The sequence below is a fragment of the Pyrgilauda ruficollis genome, unplaced genomic scaffold, assembly GCF_017590135.1.
Source record: "Pyrgilauda ruficollis isolate IOZ18807 unplaced genomic scaffold, ASM1759013v1 scaffold4, whole genome shotgun sequence".
NCBI lineage: Eukaryota > Metazoa > Chordata > Aves > Passeriformes > Passeridae > Pyrgilauda > Pyrgilauda ruficollis.
The window spans coordinates 5,858,315-5,880,515 of record NW_024525489.1 but is presented as its reverse complement, the minus strand read 5'-3'; positions in this window follow the sequence as shown (position 1 = coordinate 5,880,515).

The following is a 22,201-nucleotide window of genomic DNA, read 5'->3' as shown; positions in this document are numbered from 1 at the left end:
TCTGTGCCAGAGCCTACAAGTTTAACTGCCTGAGATGTAAAGTACGTGGTATCTTTTGGAATGGAAGATATTTCATTAATTCACATCACTGTAAAATATTAATTTTCCTACTTTGGTGACATCACCACACACACAAGGTTTCTTAAGTAGTCCAGCTCCTCTTTTATGCTCCAGGAGTGTTTGAAATGCCCACACTGCTCAAGGAATACTGAAGAAGTGAATGGGATTCTTTCTCCAAAGTTTTTGCAAATGGATTACCCGCCTAGCTGATGAAAGAATGTCATATGAGCGACTGCAGCCCCTCATGCCTGAAACAACTCATGCCTGAGCTATGGAAAATACGTTCTCTTCTTCTTTAGGCCATGGAGTATTTGGACAAACACTTGAAAAATCCTCAGATAGGAAAACTGCCTTAGCATTACCCTGTATATAAACTCAGAACAGATCTGAAACAACAGCCAGAGAGCAATATAAATCATTCAGTTGAAGCCAATACCCTTGATCCATCACATTTGGGATCAAGGCCAGCACAGAAGACAGGACATAATTTAGAGAGATTGGTGGAAGATCTACTTTCAGTGAGCAGATATCCGTTCTCATCTTCCTGATCTTTTGGCGTAATCCAACATCATCTGTCCCAGGGTATGGCAGAGATCCAAACGTAATGTGCTGAAATGATTTAAATCATTCCGTCCAAACAACAGTAACAGGAAACCACATCCATCCACATACTCTTCATTTATACTGTCAAAAAGACCTACTCTCCAGATATTTTCTCCAGACATCGATGTGAAGTAAGAAAACACAGATGAGGTATGACAGGAGCATGAAGATGGCACCTACCTCTGCTTGGGTGCATTAAACCACACAGTTGGCAGTGATCAGTGTCTGAAAACACAGTGTAGGACTGCTGCAAAATGTCTTTTCTTACCAAACACTTGTACAGGCACTCCTATTCTTTATATATTTATCATCTTCACATGAGAGAAAACCCTTGCAACTTCTTAGTTACATGAAGTATTGGTACCTCCTGTCTCCACCTCAACAAGGCATAATGCTATTTAAAGTGTCTCTCACTACAGCATTTCATCAATGTGGGTTCCAACAAATCCATCACAACTGTTCTCCACACTGTACACTGGAAATCTTCCTTGAAATCAAGTGAAGGCCTTTAAAGTCGAGTGCAAAACAGATCTGTGACAAAGATAATATGAAAGACCACCTACAGAAGGGGAACAGATGCTGACAGCAAATATTAGTGAATTTTCTATTATTGTATTTCTAATGCAAAGGTCCATCTTGTTTGTTCTGAAAACGAAGTTTTTTGGAGGCCAGTCCCAACGTGAAGAATGAGTTCTTCCAGGAGCTGTGATTCAGCACAAGCATTTCCATCTCTCTCTCCAAATGTGCGCCATCTTCCTTCTCCTGGCATCCTCAAACTTACAGCTTATCCATTTTAAAAAGAGATTTATTGCTTTAAAAAAAAAAAAAAAATTACCAAGACCAAACACTGCACTGTCCAGCCAATTTTCAGCTCAGAGACAACATGAAAGAAAGGCCAAAATACACATCATGGACACAACATTTAACACCTGTCCAGAAAGCAGGGAAAATTACACAGAAATTAAGGCAGCATTAGAATATTTTGTAAAATAAATATGTTAAGATCTTCCTTCTGTTGTAACATAGGGAAAGCAATTTAATTGCATAAAGTTATGCTTACCTCCTCAGTGACAGGCATTGCTGTATCTTTCTTACCTTCAACATATTGATATATATTTTACTCACTACCTAAGGGATAATTCTGGAAGACAGCAATTATTTAAAGAATATTACACTCACTTTGTGGCTTAAGTTTATTTTTATTTATTTATTTAAACTGAGCCGTGACTTTTGCATGTGCTTTAAAACCTTCCAAAATATGTTTTTCACAGAAATAAAATCATTATTTTGTCTTCAAATTGATTTTACATTTCACCAAGACCATTTATTTGTTTTTGAATGTTTCAACATGAAGATCATAAATCAGAAAACTATTTTCCTCCTAAGAAATGTCCCTTCCCATAAATACTAGCTAGAAATTAACACCAAATGCCTCAATTTTTTGTCATAACAGCCCTGTAGAATTTTCTGATATTTTTGTATTTTATTAATGCAAAGAACCAAAAATACTGATAAAGAATAAAATATACAATGGCACGTCATGACTTGGAATGGCCAACTAGACTGTGAGGGACGCTTTTGGAAAGGATCACTTCTATAACCTCACTTTTCATTGTACGTAAGTACACAAATGGATTACAAAAACCTCTAAAAACCAAAGACTGGGAATAATACTGGAGAGAAAATAATTTGTCACTGTGCAATATTACTAACTTTACAAAAGCATGTCCTCTCAGACCCCTTTTTACTGCATGTCCAAGCAGAAGGAGGTGACAGATAAGGTCTTGTGGAAGAGATGCCAGTACTGTAATGGATAGCTAGACCTTGACATTTGAATTCTGTACTGTCTTATAGTTTGAACTTCTTTCTAGTTTATTATATATTTATACACATAAATATATATTTTGAGGAAGAAAATATACAAGGCAGAAAAGTGGTGGTAAACAGAAGTATGCCTGTCAAGGCCCCAGGCAGACATTAATGTCAAATGAAGGGAGGCTCCATTAGCATCCAGGGGACAGGTAATCTTTGTGCTGTTCTTTAGTGTGTTCTGCTGGAAGAGGACCAAAATGACTGATTACCTCCATTCAGAGTCACAAAGATCACACTACTTGCATGAATCTCTTGTGTTTCCAGCCTGAGAAATACAAGAATGAAGTCTCTCATGTTTAGGAAATCAAGACCATGTTCCACCAACACAGATTGCTGCTTAGCACCAGCTGCATACCTGATGGAGTTGGGTTTTTTGTTTTGTTGTTGTTTTGGGTTTTTTTTCTGTAATTCAACAGCATGTCAGAATTTTCAAACATAGAACAATCTTTCTGAAATCAGAGAGACTGAGAAGAGATATAAACTTCAAAATATCAACATAACATTTTGCTGAACTATGTTTTCTGACTAATCTTGTCATGGTCAGTCTGCTCTGAGCTAGCAATAAAACAAAAAAACACACATAGGCAGCATTATGAAATGGATCACAGCAGAACACCACTACCAACAAATCAAACATATCAAAGCCAGGAAAAGAAAACAAAGTGCCTTTATGGGATATCTCTTTATCTTTGAGAAGGTAAATAAAATTGCTCACCCATACATAACAGCCAAAAAATGACCAGCTAATGTCAGTATAAAACTGTAGGAGTAAATTCTTAAGCATACACATCCAAGCAGAGAATTTCATCATAAATGCTTACATGCTCCAGGAGTTGATCAAAGATTTACTGTCAGCTATCAACTCTGACTTGACTCTTTATGAAAACTGCTCTTTATTTAAGCAGAGTAAACTCCTTCATATTGAATGGCATTCTGTGTACTTCAGCCTAGACTAGACTTGATCTTTTAAAAGCATTTGTTCTTTCTAATTTAGTTGCAAGTGGGATCCTCCACTGGAAATGAAAGATAGCGTCTCCACTAAGAAAAGTGGGCCATAAAAATGCCTTGGCTGCTCATGCTGACATCTCAGAGGGTTTCAAGGTTGACCTTTAACAACATAAAACTTAAATGCTGCTAAAGAGAAAGGAATAGTCATCTAAAAATATCTAAACTTCTGCAAGCTGATTTCTGTAAATGTGAACTTAAGCATTTTATAAGAAGCTAACATCCACCTCCAATATCAGGAAGACAACTTAAGCAGCTATCCTAATGTTAATTCATTTAACAACATTTCCAAGGAGAGTAAAAAAACTCGATAAACCAATTCCCAGATCTCTCACTGCCTCAAACGCACATTAGAAAATTCACCAACAGTATAATGTTAACCAAGCTGTTTTGCAGGGGATTTAAACATGCCTTAGGCATATCTGCAGGCACAGAATACCTGCATGAACTGAGCAGTCTAAAAAGGTTCAGCTTCCTTTTGCTGTCTGTAAAATGTGTTTCATGAATGCAGATGAGTACTTGCATCTTTACACAAAGTACAAGAGCAACACAGGAGTCTGAATCAATTTTTCTTCTACAGGTGGTTTTCGTTTTGAATCTAAAAACTACAAATCACTGCTGATGCAGGAGAAGTTTTTTACCTCAAGCTGGCAGAATTTTTCAAAGTCAGTTGTGGCCAAAAATACCTCACAATGCTGCTGTTGTCAGTTACATCTGCACAAAGTGAAATGATGGATTGTATGGACAAAAGGATTGCAACAGGCAGTTAATTCCCAGTGGTGACCAGGATTTGGTTTTATACTGTACAGGTGAAGCAAGTGGGAGCAACAAACCTTCTCTGTGGATCTCTCAAGTATTGAGCCTGGCTATGTAAGACTGGATCTGTTGTTTGGTAACCATAGATAGGGAAAGAATGGACAAAGTTTTGGCCTCTCACTCACACAAAATGAAAATGAATTAACCTGAAAGTAGCTGAATTTGTGAAGATGAAAATTTCAAGAGAAATGTGAAAGGGGAGAGAGGTTCAAGAGGTTTTATATCACTGGACTGCTGCAGCTCTTTCATATACTATGAACATTGCATGATGCTCTGCTCTTTGCCTTTTCCATCAGTGAAATCCATACATGGAACTACTTTCTGTAAAGTGTGATGTAAGCAGCTTTATTCCTATGAATCTTATTATTAAAAGAAATGGGATTATTTATGTGAATATTTTCTAGCATGCATCAGCAATTTTACTGTCTCTTCAGCACAATCAATTAATTTTTTGCCAATGTATTTGTTATACTTTACTTATCGGCAAGAGACTGTAAATTCCATGTTAAACTCACTTCCAGATTAAAAAAAAAAGCTAAAACCAGTCACACTTCTCTCTTCATAGTGCAATCGGGTTTCTATTACCTTATAAGATGTTTCACATTAAAATGAATAGTTCATGTTCTAAGAGATTACAGGATAATTTTGTAAATTGGATTACAACGAAGATACTTAACATTCTTGAGTAGTTTTACAAAATACAAAAGGACCATTGTAAGAGCCTATGGATAAACTGTATGTTCACACAGAAATTCCCTGACCACCCAGAGAAACACCTTGAACAAACTGTTAATCAGTAACTTAAGAAGTTTGACCTTTCTTTCCATGAGTGGTAACACTAAAAATATAAAATCAAAAATTTCATGCACATTATTCTAATACTGAAGTCACTATCAAAATAACATTACTTAATAGCTAAATCTGCTGACATAGACAACATATTTTTATCTCAGCAATTTAGTCAATCTGGTCAGTTTTTACTTATCTGGAAGCTTTGGTCCATATTAATGATATGAATTGACTTATTTCCATGGAAGAGATCTCCTGGCACCACAGATCATGAAAAATCCTATGGTCAAGAATTTATTCAAGAATACACAAACATGGAGTTCCAAACTGATTAACTTGACTCCAGCTCTGTGAAGATGTCACTCATATGGCCTCAACAGAAATACAGCTGTTTGCTCAAGTGGTTAAAAACATGCATTATAGGAATATGTGACAACCTTCTCAATGGTCTCAAGATCTCAACCACTTAAATGTTTCTTATAAAAGTTTTCCTAATGAATAAGAGAAGGTGCCCAACTGTGCTAACATTGAAACCTTCATACTCCTTTGCTAAGGCAAGAGTATATAAAGAAAAGGTATTTTTCTCTTGACAATGCTGAAAGCAGTTCTGAAGTGTTCTGAAAGCTGGTTTTGAATACTGCCTATTAACTTTCATTAGTAAACAACAGCTAATAGTAACTAAACCTTAATGTTATCTTTGTTTAGTCTTTCATGCACAAATATTTACTTGCTAAATGCTTTCATAGGTCTTTTGTTTTGTTGACTATATGCTAGACCATTAGGATAAAATATATTAGCATTTTAATCATGTTAATTTTAAAAAGCCTTAGTCATTTACTTATCTCTTTCTATGGTGTGAGGGTCAGTAAATAAAGTGTTAACAATAGGTGGATTTTGACCTTATAACTCTGAAGTTCTTGACTTTTTTCCTGGTTTGTTACCAAATAAAATTAAGTGAAAACTTACAGTTCCAGCTTTAAAGGAATTTACTACATGAAACAAAAGATATATGTGCCCAAGTCTTTCACCCTTTGGAAGCAGTATACACAACCCAAAACTAATAAGAATTTTCATACCAACTTTGCAAGATCTTAATTGCACCCTATTTCAACAAAAGTGCAAGGGAAAAGAGAGATTTAAGCATCTAGACATGTTTCTACATGACATTAATTAAGAACAGAAACAGAGATATTTAAGTGTAAATAAATTTTTAATTTAAGGAAAAGCATCAAAATGTTTGAGAGTTAGATTTGGATAAAATGCAGAGGTGAAAATTCTCATATTTTGAAGCAATGCTACAGAAATGGAGCCTATAAAGCAAAAATTCCTCGTGCACAAGTTACATGAAGCTCAGCAGGTGATACTATGTCACAGATCAGTTGATGCTACAGAACTGAAGCCCCTTGTACAATACAGGCTCAATCCTTTGCTGCATTATACAAAACACCCTTGTTCAAACTTTTGCTTCTGCAGGAGTTAAAAAGGGCAAAAGTGACAGGAGTTTAGTTTGGGTTAAGGAATCATATCAATAGTGCATGTCAATTCTCAGAATTCTACAAACCAATCAGTCTGTGAAAAAGAATTTTAATAAATTTAAAGATGCTTTTGAGGGATAGTGTGGGTTGCTTGTATTTACATCAAGTGCTAGCCTCTGAGAGTCCAAACTATTTTTTCATCAAGGGTAGGTACAGATGAAAGCATTTGAATCTTAGAAATGTTATACAGCATTTGAAAGAAATAATCCATTCTTCAGGAATTCAGTTGTATTGTAACTTCTCTTGTTGTCTTCTGTTTTATTTCTCTGCCTTTAATGCATTTAAAATGCAGACATGTTTTGCAGACTTCATTTACTCAGGGTTTAAAGCTGTGCTTCAGAAAGTAAACATACCATATTCCAGGGACGTATATAATATATCAAGGCTAAACTTTGTATTATGAATAGAGTAAGTATTTTGTGGATTGTTCTTGAGAAAAGTCTTATCCAGGTAACACAACTGCCCTGAGCAGAAGTCTGTGTTAAAGCCTATCCTGCCACATGCTAAACACACTGAGAAAACCTTTAGTGATTCTTGCTGTTAGACTTGAGAAATTGTATTTACTTTCAGAAGTTTGACTAAGAAAGTATTACCAAAGTTCACCCCTTTGCACAAAACCTTACTGCTACCAGCTGTGGTCCCAGAGCATCCCTGCAGCTCAATGGGTAACCAGAGTCACCTCATACCAGGTGCTGGATGCACAGACATGCTGGAATAGGAAACAGACTTACACATCTCAATACTCTTTTTTTGCTGTTTGTTGCCAGATCATTTATTAGTATCAGAACTAATTTCTATCTCAGCAGAATTTAGATTAATAACGTAAATAATTTTTCCTGTAAAGTAACAATGGGCAAAGAGGTTCAACAGCCAAATGAAATGGCATCAAGATCACGTATCTAATCAATAACCTTTTATAAGCTCTCATTAGATCTCAAAGAAAAATATCAGGAGCATAAAGAATGGAGATAAATTAGCCAGTTCTGCTTGGCTAAAAGAAAGGAAAAGAACTAAGTGCCAATGGAAAGAATCTCCTTAAGGGAATTAATCTTGCACATTTCAGTTATTTGAAAATTACTAGACAAAATCATTTTAATTACATATCATTTACTACTTATTATTATTGCTGTTACTGCTTTTTACCAAGAGAGGTTATTTATACTGCTTTTTGACTATCAGCAGCTTTTCAGCAAAAAATGTGAGAACAAAAGACTGTGAAGAGTGAAACCAGCTTTGTGCAAAGGGCTGTCAAACCACAAGGAGAACACCCTGGGAAAACAAAAAGAAAACATCCCTTTGTAACTTCTTTTAGTTGCAGTATTTTTATGTACTGTTGCAATTTCTTTGAAACATGAAATAAGAGGGAAGTGTGGTCTTTCAGCTATGGAGTTCTCTTTAAAATTTTCTGCATTCAGCCCTTGCTTGTGACAGGAGCCATCAGGCCTCTTGGAGTGGTCTGAAGCCACCATGTGTGTTGTATCACCGTGGTCCCCCTCTCAGCTCTGTTTGGGTAAGCCCTATAATATACCCGTTTGCCCAGCTGTATTATTTCTAATCTCACAAAATCCCACTTGGCAAACATCAGTGACAGAGAAAATGTAAACCTGTGGCAATCAGGGAATACTTTAGTTACTGGTTAACCTTCAACCCTGCATGTACAAACACAGCTTGATCTCTGATCATTGTTGAGAACTGGAAGTTTCATGGCATTATTTAACCAACTCTGTTTGCTTTAAAGGATTACTTCATACCCCCCTCCCTCCCTCCTGCAGCTGAACCCTGCTGAAAGCCTTCCCCGTTGTAGCCTGCATAACCTTTCACCTTCCTTAAAATGCAACCTGGATGGCTCCAGCCGGATGCCATCGGGTTCACAGCGCATTGCAGGACATGGGTTTGTCTCTACCACAGCAGCTATTTGCCCTGCACTGTACCACTTAAGTTTTTCTGACCACAACCCAGGCTGCAAACTTATCATTTAAACTCAGCTGAACAGTTTAATCTTGGCAAGGGACCAGTCAGGAAAATAACCCCACAGCAAGTCTATCTTTTCTCCTACACTTGGACAAACTTAGTCAACTGCCAGAAAAATGTTGCAATGAGCTGTGGTTTTTTACACTTGAAATATTAACTAATGCCTAAGAGCAGATATTGGTCAGGGACACACACACAAGAAAACCCCGGTTCTGAAAGCCTTTCCCATTTATATTAATTTCCTGTACTAATTCCTCCCTATACAGTGAAAAAACAGATGTCTTCTCCTCTTCCACAGAAATTAAAGCTGCAGATATCACTCAATGGCTATTTCAGGTGGCTTGATCTTTGAGGTGATACCTGATTTAACAGCCATTGATTTGACTCCCTGATCTTAAGGGTCTTTTCCAACTTAAATTATTCTATAAGAATATGCCTTTTGAAATGTTTAAGGCCAACACCTTGACAGAGTCATAGAATATTCTGAGTTGGAAAGGACATACAAGGATCAGCAACTCCAGCACTTAGATCTGCACAGGACACCCCAAGAATCACACCATGTGCCTGAGTATTGTCAAACACTCCTTGAACTCTGTCAGGTTTGGTGCTGTGACCACTTCCCTGGGGACCCTGTTCCAGTGCTCAAACACCCTCTGACGGAAGAATTTTTTCTAATATCCCTGACACAGCTTCAGGCCTTTCACTTGGGCCTTGTCACTGTTCAAGACCCTCTCCAGCCTGCCCACATTTTTGTACAGTGGGGACTAAAATGGAAGTGTTTTGCTTCCAGATGTGGCCTGATGAGTGCTGAGTAGAATGGAATAATGCCTTTATCTGCTGCTGATGCAACCCAGAATCCCCCAGGCTTTCTCTGCTGTAGCAGCACACTTTTCACTTTTATTCAGCCATCCTATTTCAGAGATTTCAATTTCATAATAATATTATCCTTTGTCATGCTCTTTTTTATCCACAAGCATAAGGCTTCAGATCAACTAACTGTTTTGTATAACAAAACAGTTCTATTTGGATGGTGTTTGGCAACATCTTAAAAATACACTTTTCTAGAAATTATTTGCTGTATTTCTGACTACAAGGATCTTTTGTGTGGTCAAAGCATCTTTTCCACCCAATTTCTTATTTCCCCAAACACCATTTACACAAAACAACAAAAAGCACCATATGGGTCCTTGATCTTGAGTCCTGATTTTTTGGACTTGAAGAACACAATAAAGAGGAACCTCTCAAACTAAACTCAAAAAATCCCCCCTCCCACCCCTGTTGGAGCAGTTAGCATTTATAAATACATATTTTTCCTAACTATATTTTTGTGGAATCCCAGCTATCTATGTAATTATTGTGCATCTCACTGTTATTTCTTATATCATAAATCAAATTATAAACATCACTGTCACATTCTTTGAGAGTCAGAGTGTACAACGTCTTATTAAAAGAACTTACAGGCATTGGTAAGCTTGAATATTTTTTCTAAACCTTACCTGTCATATTGGTGATTTTTACTGAAATTGTTTTAAAGAAATATCCTTCAAAGCTGCATTTAGCATATTTTTCTAATGATGTAAAATGTTATCCACTTTAAAATGTTTTTACAAGTGGCAATATTCTAACTACTTTGTAACTATTCAAATATTATAGCCATTTGTTATTAATCATCCTTAACACTGGTTTTCTAATTTCTCCCTCTCCAGCCTCTGAAAATCTGAACTGCATCTTGGGAACTATAAAAGTTAGCAATAGGCCAAAGTAAAGCCCTATATTCGGACATATTCCAAATTTGATTTAATCCAAATGCTGCATGTGATCAAGTTTGTTTTAGTCAATATTTATAAAAGAATAATAAACTCATGTACAGTGCAGATATGCAATTGCTAAAACACCAGGTAGAATATTTAATCTGAGAAAACCACTTTTAATTTTTACGGCAAACTTTGCCTGATAAGGAATGCGGGGCCTGACCCATCAATTTTTCATCTTTTTTTTTAATGATCCTTTCATTTTATCTTTTCCGGTAAAGTCTGGGTAATTGCACTGAATTAGTAAAATGCAGCTTTTGCTCTTTCAGGTTTAGCTTTCTAGTGCAGTTCCTTCACAGCTGTATAGGGAAACAAACCAGGTGGTATCTGGTTTTGTCTGCACAAAAATTAAAGAGCAGAAGTTTGAAGCCCCATCTAGAAAGTGTGAGAACCCACATGTAATGCAAGGCTCCCGGGTAAACAGGTTAACCCTTGTCTCCAGCACAGAATCCTCTGGGCACAGAAAGAAAGATAAGTAGAGCTGGGGCAAGAGGGAGTGGAAAGAGAGAATCCTAAAACATTTAGTACTCTTCTTTTGCTCTTATATTACTCAGCAACAACTGCATTTTACCTGTAAATTTAAATTTTAACAGTATCTGACTAAAATGCCAAGCTGTTAGGTATCAAAATTCAGCAGGGCCTGACCTATCCTGTAATTTCTGCTTATTCTCCAGTAAATGAAGGGAAGCTTCCTAAAGAGTTTCTGTCAACAGGGATCCCTTAACAGAGGTGCAGGACCCCCAAAGGTTCACAAAAAATTAACCACAGAAAGTTCTTCCTTCTCTAGGCTTTCCACTGCAGACCTTATTTAGCAAACCAATGCAAAAAAAAGTAATTTGGCTTTATAGGAATATAAAATTTTACAGTTACTACTATCCAGAGCATATACATACAGTAAAAGCAGGCCTGGGAACAATTCTGAGCTTCACATGCTCAGGGCTATTTTGATTCAATAAAGCTCATCTTCAGAGATTTTTAATTTTGTTTTTTTTTTTTTGTTTGTTTTTTTTTTTTGTATCAGAATAATTTTCTAAAAACTACATGAATGACCTTCCAAATTAAAGCATTTCTACTCAGCTACAAAACTGACTTATTTTGGGTTTTTTTTGTTGTTTTTTTTTTTTTTTTTTTTTTTTCTTTTGGAAAAGAAAAGTATGTGGAACAAGAGGCTAATGCAAGAATATTTAGTAACTCTAGAAAATAACAACTTCCTAGGTATTTTCCAAAGCTTTGAACCACTAATACAAGCCTTGTGTCCACTGCTCTGGACTGGAAATAAATGCTATCCAGAGCCATGGGTTCATTTTCAGTGGCAGACATAAGAAGAGAGCAATTAGATTCTAAGTTTCCAAAGCTTTGCTGGCATGCAGGGCACGTTGTGGGGATATCTGAGTGACTGATTGGCCTGCCATCACAGCAGTGGGGGGGAAGAAAAAATGTGTTCTACACTGACCTAAGATTCTGGCACATCACATTAGAAAAGTCTGCCTGAGACCAGCCTACAGCAGAGGCTGAAATGCTTTCATCTGAGGGTGCCCAGTGAAGACTTTAAGGGAGACACAAAGAACGTACTGGGATGACAGAGCCTTTTGATATTAAAAAGAGATTCCCAGGATTTTTTTATGGTCTGGTGAGAAGGTTTTTATTGTCCCACTGAATGTCCTGACACTGTTTCCAACACTAAATAATTTTCAGACCCAGTTAACATTTTTTTTACTATTATTTTTGCTACTGCTTGGATTTATTTATTCATTCATTTATTTATTTACTACAAAGGAAAAAGTATTAGATTATTTCATAGGGAGAAATTTAATTGTCTAGAATGTTTCGTTTTCAGGAAGGCTGACATCTTAATTTAATTCCAGACACACACTTGGTCTCATTACACAGAAAAGGAGAGATGTTTTAATTTACTTAACATAGGTCACAAAAGTATAAAAATACCATTGGAAATAACTAAGCATATAGTGTATACAAATATTATTTTCTATTGACTAATTACTTAAAGACAATATATTAATATTCAATATCAACAATTAAATGGGAGTTCTAGTCAAAATGGAAACAATAAGTGAATCAAAAAATACCCAGAAACATTTACCCTTTTTCCCAAATAGTTTGATTCTCACACCACAGAAAATATGGACTACAGAAGTAACATTGAAAAATATATTTCTAGTTTTGCCTTCACCTTTTTTACTATGCATAATTTTGCTTATTGTTCCCTAAATGTGAAAAAAAAATTACCAAATTAACAGTGTTCCTCAAAGTGTATCTGTGGTTTAGTCCTGCCTAATCATGAACTTATGTCCCAAAATCTCCCAATTTAAAACACAAACCAGAAAGATGTAGCCCCTTGATATAAAGCAGCTACCACAAAGAGATGACAACTGAGGGAAGCAGTACTTACAGCTCTGTGAAGATCCAAGTCTTGTTACATTACAACACCAAAGCCCACTGGTATTTTTCAAAGATATAGATCATAAAATTTTGTAGAACACTTATCCTAAATCAATAATTGAAAGTTTGAAAACGAATAGAAAATCGGTGTTCTGTTATTGCTATTAATTTGTGATTTTTTTTTTTCCCATGTAATTCAAGTATGGTTTGTTTTGTTTTTCTAACCAAAATGCGGTTGTGACACAATATGGGAGTTTCACAAGAGAGGAAGGAAGGCCTCATGCTCCTGGAGAAAAGAGTAACAATGTCTCCCAAGGTCTTGAAAAGCAACAAAATTTAAAGAAATCACCTTTCCTTCACCTCCATTTTGGGAGTGGAAGTGGGGTTTTTTTGGTTTTTTTTTTTAGAAAAATTATTCTGAATTCAGTTTCAGGATTTTGGGAGATGAATCCATTCACTGATTCGTTGGGATTACCAATATCACTGACTAAAATTAGGAATAATTACCTCTACTTCTCTGTATTATATACACAGTCTATAGAGACCAGCTCAAGTTTCTTTGTAAAATAAGTATGTCTTATGCAACACCCAGCTCACAACTAATGAGTTTTTCCTCAAGATTCTTCCACCCTTTCAGCTCTTTTATTCTTACTAAAGATTTAATTTGATTTCATTTAAATTTCAACTCAATTGGAATTTCCCCATGCTGTAATTCCAGTTTCAGCATGGCCTTTCAGCTATTTATACAGCCTTTGGACCACAAGCATTTCCAATATTTTTGCTCACATGGCAGGCTGATCTTGAAGCTGTCAAGACATCCTATTTCACAGCACTCAAAGGAGGCCTATTCTGTTACAGCATGCATGCGTAAATACCTGAATTAGAATCAAAAGTAGATGTTTCCATACAGTAAAACAATGGTAACACACAGACACACATATTAAGGCTGCTGTAGAATTATTTCACATATGGTAGCAACAAATTTTTATTATGACCTTGGCTGTTTTGCCATATTTTTTTAAATATCCAATGGGCTTAGTGTATTTTTTATGCTAATAATCAAAGCATTTTTATTTAAAGCTAACATTTTTCCTGTTTATTATAGTTAGAGGTCAAAAAGTATCAGTGGTTGGCTTGGAGTGAATATTTTAATCCTCTTCTACCTCTTTAAGGGAAAACAATTTTAATGAGAAAGTTTAGGGGAAAATTTCTTTTATGCAAAATAAGCACAATCAACATGTTTTTTAATATCTAGTAGAGTAAACCCCCCAAGAAAGGGTTTTGTTGGAACTTCTGGACAGACCCCAGTCACATCAAAGAACTCTTGGAATCTGTAGTTCTGTAGACTCCTAACACAAGGCTTCTTGTGGAAAATTGGAGTCTCCAGTTTCTACCTACCATAAAAATAGATTGTGTTTGGCTCTGTGCATATGACCTCAACATTCTGGTTCTGGTCAGTGCTGCTTTGGCAGCAGTGATGGGGACACAGGGGACAATGGCTGCAATTGCTCTGGCAGGTGAGCAAAGAGTGGAGCGTGTGACAGGTAAGTGTCTCCACATCACGTGACAGTCCCCAGCTGACAGTCCCCAGTGCCGGACAGATGTTGATAAATGGGAATAATCTCAGTGGATGCCACCCCCATGGAGGGGGCTGCAGCACTGGCCCTCTGAGGAGAGGCTGAAAGCATTGAACCTTGAGGTGTTGTTATGAAGCGACATTAATTGTGTATTTGAGAGAATTTACTTAGTAAAGACTGAGGTCTTACCAGCTCCAGAAGTTTTCTAATTTTAAGTAGTATGTAGCCCAGTAAATAGTACAATATACAAAGAGTACATTTAAGAATGAAATAATACAAGGACAAGGACGGAATCAGCTGCATATTTCATACTCATCTAGGAATTCATCACTGTTTGGAAAAGTAGCTTGAGAGAAATTTGCCCTTCCAGCTTTAGGCCACTGAACTTGATATAAGTCTGATGATCTGAATGCACATGGAACAAGCCATTATTTGACACATAAACAGTGCAAAGTACTTTGAGACTTTCATTAACTCATAACCCACTGTCATCACTACAGTTTTTTAAGACCAGAATCTAAAATACTATGTTGATCAGATAAAATAATGCATTTTCTATTTGGTTAGAAATCCTTGTGAGTAGTGAAGGATATTCTAGTTATCTTCAACAGGAAAAATAAGTGGGTTTTATGAGGGTACAGTGCCATTGTACTGTACTATCAGCTCTACTATTGCTAGACAATTAGACATTTGAAAAGTTTCAAGTGATTCAATGGGTTGAATCTTCAGCAAAATCTCCTCATGTCATGTCATATTATTTTCTTAATTGAAAAGCAACAAAGCAAAACAAAGATCCCAGCCTCTTCCTCTCCATCTGTCCTTATGGGCCCATCTTCTCAATCTGACAGAAATATTATTGAAAAATCAGTGGGCCAGAGGCTGTTCAGATTCATCATGGGATTCTCCACCAGCTGTACTGCTCTACAGCAATGAAAAGTTTGTCACAGACTCCAGATTGTGTTGAAGATATCTTAGCTAGAAGAGACCAAGCTTAATTATAGTTAGAACAGTCAACAGTTCAAATAGTATTGATGCAACTGCAGGTGTTTTCATCCCAGACAGGCCACTTAAAATTTATGCTGCAGATTTATCATCTGTAAAACTAGCCTAAGAAGTACACATATACAGCCTGTAAAGCACTGTCTAATTTTTTTTAGCACTTACATTGCCACTTTCCTTTCTAATAGCAGCATTATTTTACCACAGCTATATACAAATAAAGAATAGATCCTGCATATCTTGATAATACACCCAGAGCACTTGGAATATGTATTCTTCTTATAACCAAAACCAAAAACATTTGGGCAAGTAACTATTAAATAGAACCGGAATAAGGGAAAACCAACATCTATCTAGGAAGATTTGTAACATTTCCTTAGAGTGAAACATATTATTCACTCATCAATTTATATAACATTTTGGCAATTTTAGGGCGGTTATAAAAGAACTGTTCTGTAGCAGACTGGCAACTCCGCTAACCATCAAAAAATACTAAAGGAAAAAGCATTACCATTTAATGCTGCTTATTCTGCTCAGATCAGTGACTGTGTGGGTGGTTCTTGGAATATGCATCAGCAAAAGTATGTTTTGGATCAGTGGAGCTATAAGGAGATCAATTATATCCTCTTGTGGGTTTTCCACTTTTAATCTTCATACTTGCTCCTTAAAGTTCACAAGTGCAGCACCTAAGAGCTTGATGAAATAAATTTACTTGGTTAAGGTGATTTCTGTCATGTACCTGCAAAGATGCTGCTGCTCAGTGAGGGGCACATTCCAAATGTCCTCATCCATAGCGAATGGGATGCAGTATCTGTAGCAGTCAATGAACTTCTTTTGGACTGTGGGAGTTTTTGGGATGAAAAACAAAATCATATCTTGGCTTCAAAGTATGTCCAAGTTGCAAAAGCTTAGTGTGGAACCAGACTCTGCTGCCCACCATATATTATAAAAAAACCATGCTGCTTGATCATACAGTTCTGGTTTAGCTGAAAATATCTCAAAATGCTAAGTTGAGACAATGAGAAAGCTTTTGCTATGGATTAAAATTTGGTCTAAGGTGTTGTTTTTGGCTTCAGCCTAACTGTGGTTCTCTAATATTTGGTTCATAAGTTGAATTAAACACCTAAACAAAACTCCAAACTGCCCCATTAGCTAGATAACTAATGTGCATACTAAACACAGAAGTTTCAAAATATTCGTAGCAGTCAAGTAAGACCTGGAGCATTAACAATTTTATACTAAACCGTTAATTTTCAAATGAAGCACAGGGGATCAGATGCCTCCCCTTCACTGCCCTCCACCCCCTGCACCTCCCCAAAGAAAATTAACATAGTTTGGCCTCTCTATAATTTTCCATATACTTCCTCCATCACTTCTTGCTCCTTTCTACTTCCCCTTGTGTGATATTGCACTAAATTCCAATTAGAAACCCCACGGATCCCTCTCCCTTTATCTTCTTAAGTATTGTTATTATTGACTTACTGAAGACAATCTGGATACTGACAGGCTGATAAGCAAAGCTGGCAAGACCTAAATAAAGCTACTATGTGCAAGAGGAAAGTTTTCTTCCTGTTTCTTGATGAAAAGCAGAAGGAAACACCTCAAAAAGAGGAGCTATTCATGTAATTGGCTTAAAGGAGTTCCAGTCCAGTCCCTGCTCTTGCTGAAACACATTCAGTGTCCAGTTAGTTTTTAATTTTCATGTATCACTACTGTCTTTTTGCACTTTGGTTGAAAACACTGCATGAAAAGAATTGCTTGTGTGAAATTAAAGAGAGGTTCTTCTCTCCAATTTTGAAAAAATACCTTCATGTACAGGGTCAGATCAGCTCTCGCAGCTGGTTTGTCTTTTAAAGCTTATATTTACAGAGTAAAATTAGTACAAACCTTGCTTAGGGCTTTCACCTCTGCTTGCTAGAGGGAAGCATGTCTAGAACTGCATCATAGCAAGATGTCCAATATACTTTTAATAAGAATCTCTGCAACTGATAAAATATAATTTTGCCTTTGAGATGCCCTTTGTAAACTCATCTAGAGGAGTAGAAACACAACTCAGTGGGAGATTTGAAATTAATTTCTAAGTATTCCAGAAATTAGAAAAAGTCATATGTGGAAGTGTAAAGTAATAATGTGGGAAGGTTTGAAATCTAAATCCCAACTCTTTACTCATCTGAGGAAATGAAGACTGATCCTAATTTTGTAGTTCAAGATCTATGTGCTAGAGAAATACTCAAAATATGCAAACAAACTTAAGCTGTGAACTAGGAAACGTGTAAAAGTCTCTATCATTTAGTTCTACTTTTGCAATTAAATAAATAAATTAGTGGAGCATTAAATTACTCTCAGTTTCCACAATGCCAGAATTTCATGAGTTTTTATCATCTATATTTTGTAAAACCTAATAGGTAACTGACAACAGGGTGGAGAGGGGAGGAACTGTACAGGATTATATTATGCCATTGAGAAAACAATATTAGAAAATCTTACACAAGGAGAAGACCTGGAGCCTCGTGCAGGAAGTTGAGAAGCAAATTCTCTATTATGCTGTGATGAAATGTGCTCTTACAAAACCAACATCAGCAGGCAGTCATTCTTGTTTCTATTTTATCACGCCACCAAATATGCAATTTTTTTCACCACTTAGTCATGGTAATTTTAGAGTGCCAAAACTGTACAGTTGCATACCACTTTGCAATCAGTTTAAGCTCTCTAGGATCAAAACTTTCTAATATCTTCACAGGAATTTGTATAAGCTTGTGAATCATGAATAAACGAACAGATTTATCTGCATGCCATGGCAAGTCCATTAAGTCCCATGTACAGCTTGTTTTTCTTAGAACTGCAAGCCTTGAGTTTGCTGGTCTTTGCTTTAGAAAAAGCATTTCAAACAGTTCTCTCAAATATCCAAATCCGGTTCTGCCTTGTCTAAGTTAAGCACAGGGTAGCAGCGAATGCCCCAGCCTTTATACACCGATTTCATTCAAATATTATAATATGTGCAAAAATCGTGGAGAAGTGTGTCCGGTGCTACAGAATGAATGAACCTGTCCAGAGGCAAGGCAGGGCTTGAAATGAGTATAATTAAAGGGCAAATGTCTAAGAGCCATAGGTATCCAATTTGAGACTGAGCACCCGAGCCATTGCAGCCTGCTCTTACCATACACCTCTAAATTCTCAGGAGGTGAGGAACAGAGCAGTCTTTTTTGATCATCACAAGCAGTTCTCTTGAAATGTTAATGGAACTCGGTTTTAACCTAACTTCTTTAAAACTAAAAATCAGCATCTTGTAGTAGTTTCATTGCTACATGCAGCTAATACTCACAAAATTGTTGCCACAGTCACCATGTGTAGTTACAGAAAACTTTTTTTAATGATCTGCTTGTACTACTTGTCTGTTCATAGTAGTCTGAGCAGAATCCCACTCTTCAGGGACTTCCCCACTGCAGCATCCTGTTTACACAAGGTACTTTTATTCATTTAAGAAGTATACTGCACACATCATTCTTTACCATGAGATTTATAGTTTATAAACAACTTTAAACTGCATTTGCCCTTGACAAGGTCAAGAAGGGCATACAAACCATCAGCCACACCTTCAACTATAAAGTAGCTCAGATCTGTCATCTGTGTCAACCAATAAATAATAAAGATTGATGAAAGTAGTGCTTAAACTGCTTTTGAAATGCATTCTATTTTCAGAATCACTAATGGCTGGCCATTAAGAAAGAAAACAAATCGATCTTTTTTTCCTTCTTTTGTTAGAGTTGTGTATTCAGCTGAAATTTAGACTGCTTAATACTTTTTTCAAAGTCTGCTGGCACAATGGAACCAACATTGCCACAAGGAGAGTTGTTACATGAAACTTGCTGAACAGCATGCTGAAGAGTAGTTACAGGGAAAAGGATCACTAATTTGTGCTTTTAGAATATTTGTGGCTTCCTATTTGCCCCTTATTCTCATGCACGTGTCAGGAAACAGCTATCTCACTACAAAAGTCTTCCCTCTCTCTCCTTTAATTAAAATTGAAACTTCACTGTGGGTTGGAAAACACACAGAAATCAGTAGTAGCTAACTAGTAAAGCATGTTCCCAATTCCCAGACCTAGATGGGACATAGAGAAGGCTTGGGGTAGAAAGTTTGTTATTGCCAGACTGTTTTTATATAAACTATTTAAACCTCAGAGAGAATTATTCTTCAATGCTCCAGGCATGCTCTTGCCTATGAATTCAGATGACCAGATGGTACAATTACCACAAACTTCAGTCGTGCACCTTGAACGTGGTTGTTCAAGGGCTGCAATGAGTCAAAATACCATTAAGCAACACATATTTATCCATGTAAATCACTGTGTGAAAAAAATTATGGGTACAGGTTGGTTGCATATGTAATGTTCAGGAGTAAACAGGTGTAATTTAGGCTGGAATTCAGCTTCATATGCAGTAACTTTGTTAATAAATACGCCCAGTCAAGTTAGGACACAACATTGTAATATCTGCTATACAATTGGTAATATGAAATGGGTCTTTTCCACTAAGAGCAAAATCTATACCTTTGTGACTTGTATTACAGTGAAGCTGAGCAACTAGGTAAGAAGAAAAAGGAGTGAAAAATCCTGACTGCCCCTTAGAGTCTTGGACTAGAATATAAATTGTGGTCATGAAGTACACAGTCTGTTTAGCAGATTGGAGAAATATAGGGGCCAGGATGTGTTTAATGTGAATGGATCCTGCAGACAATGATGCTGAATTCAATCAAATCTCAATAGGATAAGTATATATGGAAAATTTTAAGAAGTTTACAATTAGAACATAACTGACTGGTTTTCTCACAGAATGACAAAAGACATTAATGATCACAAAATTCTGACTTTCCCATGCATGTAAAAGCTCAAAGTTACTAGAACTCTTCAATATATTATCTGCATATATTTAAACCTAGGGTAAACTAGCCCCTCCTGATACCTTCTTAGCAATGACTGATCCATTTTTGCTAACATTTTCCAAAACTATGAAGCCCGAAGCAGAAAATATTAACTGAAATTACAACATTTTGGCAATATTATAAACAAGTGAAGATATACTATTATAAATATTAGGCAACTTTAATATATTTATTTCCACATGTGCTATCTGTACATCAAGTTAACTTAGACACTATAAAGAGAATCTGAAGAAGGTGTAGAGCAATGAGATTCTTTTAATTGCTCAGAGGAAGATCTGTTTATGGAACAGAATACATCAATCACCATGTTTTGTTATGGCTTTCTGTGCACATTAACAAATTCCAGATCTCTATCAGATCTAGACAAGGTTCAGAGCCAGGACCTGGAACAGGTCTGAGGAGTCCTGTGAGCAGTTCTTCCCTGCTTTGTCTTAGATGAAAATCTGGTAAATCAGTCCAACCCAGAGGACCTGCATTCATTAGTGTCAAACAATGAGTGCCATTGAAACGGCTTTCACCACAATTGGAACACTATAGCATCTCATCTGTTACTTATCAGGGAAGAGTGTTATTATATTGCACATATTATAGTCCTATATAATTTCTAGGAGAGTAGATTGACAGCTTTCTGTAAAACAGAAAATTTATTTTTCTGTAAAACAGAAGATTTTCCCTTTACCTTTCTCTCATTTCTATAATCATCATGAGTATTATAATCTATGTAAGACCCACATAACTCATTAAAATTAATTTTAAAATATCACCTTATGTACAGTTATCAGTCTGTGAAGTGCAGCACACACACACCACTGACACATGAAGGGAAATAGCCTAAATTTTAATTTCAGGAGTCTCTTGGAGCACCAGGTGGATGTAACATCAGATTGTAATTCTAGCTAGTGGCATTCAGCTATATTTTCTATTAATCTTAAGGCCCATTTGTCACTTGACTCTTCTACAAGTTTATATATATATATATATATATATATAGTACATCTATGTGCTGACATACATTCATCCCTGTGCAAAAATAATCATGACTTAATATTAGCATGATTCATATCAGTCCTTGAAATGTCACAAGCAAGGTTGCAGGTATATTTCCAGCTCTGTTATCTCCTATCATACAGATTCAATGACAACTATTCCATCATGAGAAAAGCAATGACCAAAAAAAAAATCCTCTAGTGAGCCAGCAGCTGAACTGCACTGGATCAGCTAGCTAGTACTCCTATGAAATCCAGCAAACAAGAGCAACAAATATTTTCAGTGACATTTTTGCACATCTTATATTAAGATAGTTCATTAGTTCTATAAAAGCCACACAAACCCAGTTTGGAAGTGAGACACATAATATATGTCATTTGAATAATTCACCTAGGGGCAATCATGTCAAAATTACACTAAAGTTTGGTATGCTTAACACACTGTGAATATATTTGAACAATCCGTCACTTGAAACATGAAGAAAATTTCAGTCAGGCTAAAAATTTCAGTGATTTCAAGGAATTAATATCTGAGTTCAAATATTCTCCTATGGGTCAGAAAGTATTTTTTATTATTGCTAATAATAGTTTTCTGTGAATGTGTTTTGAAAGAGAAGTCCTTATTCACTCCTACAGACACATAAGTTTGGGCTGAATATTCAGCCTAAAAGCCTAAAATTAAGAGGGCACTTAACCAGACCAGTTGATGGAAAGCAGTCATTCCTAACTGCAGGTCCTAGGACATGAGAGGGAGGAATTGTGAGAGAAAAATATCAAGAGGTACATACTGCACTACATAGGTCCAACAAAGAACTTATCTGTTCAGGAAAAGAAGT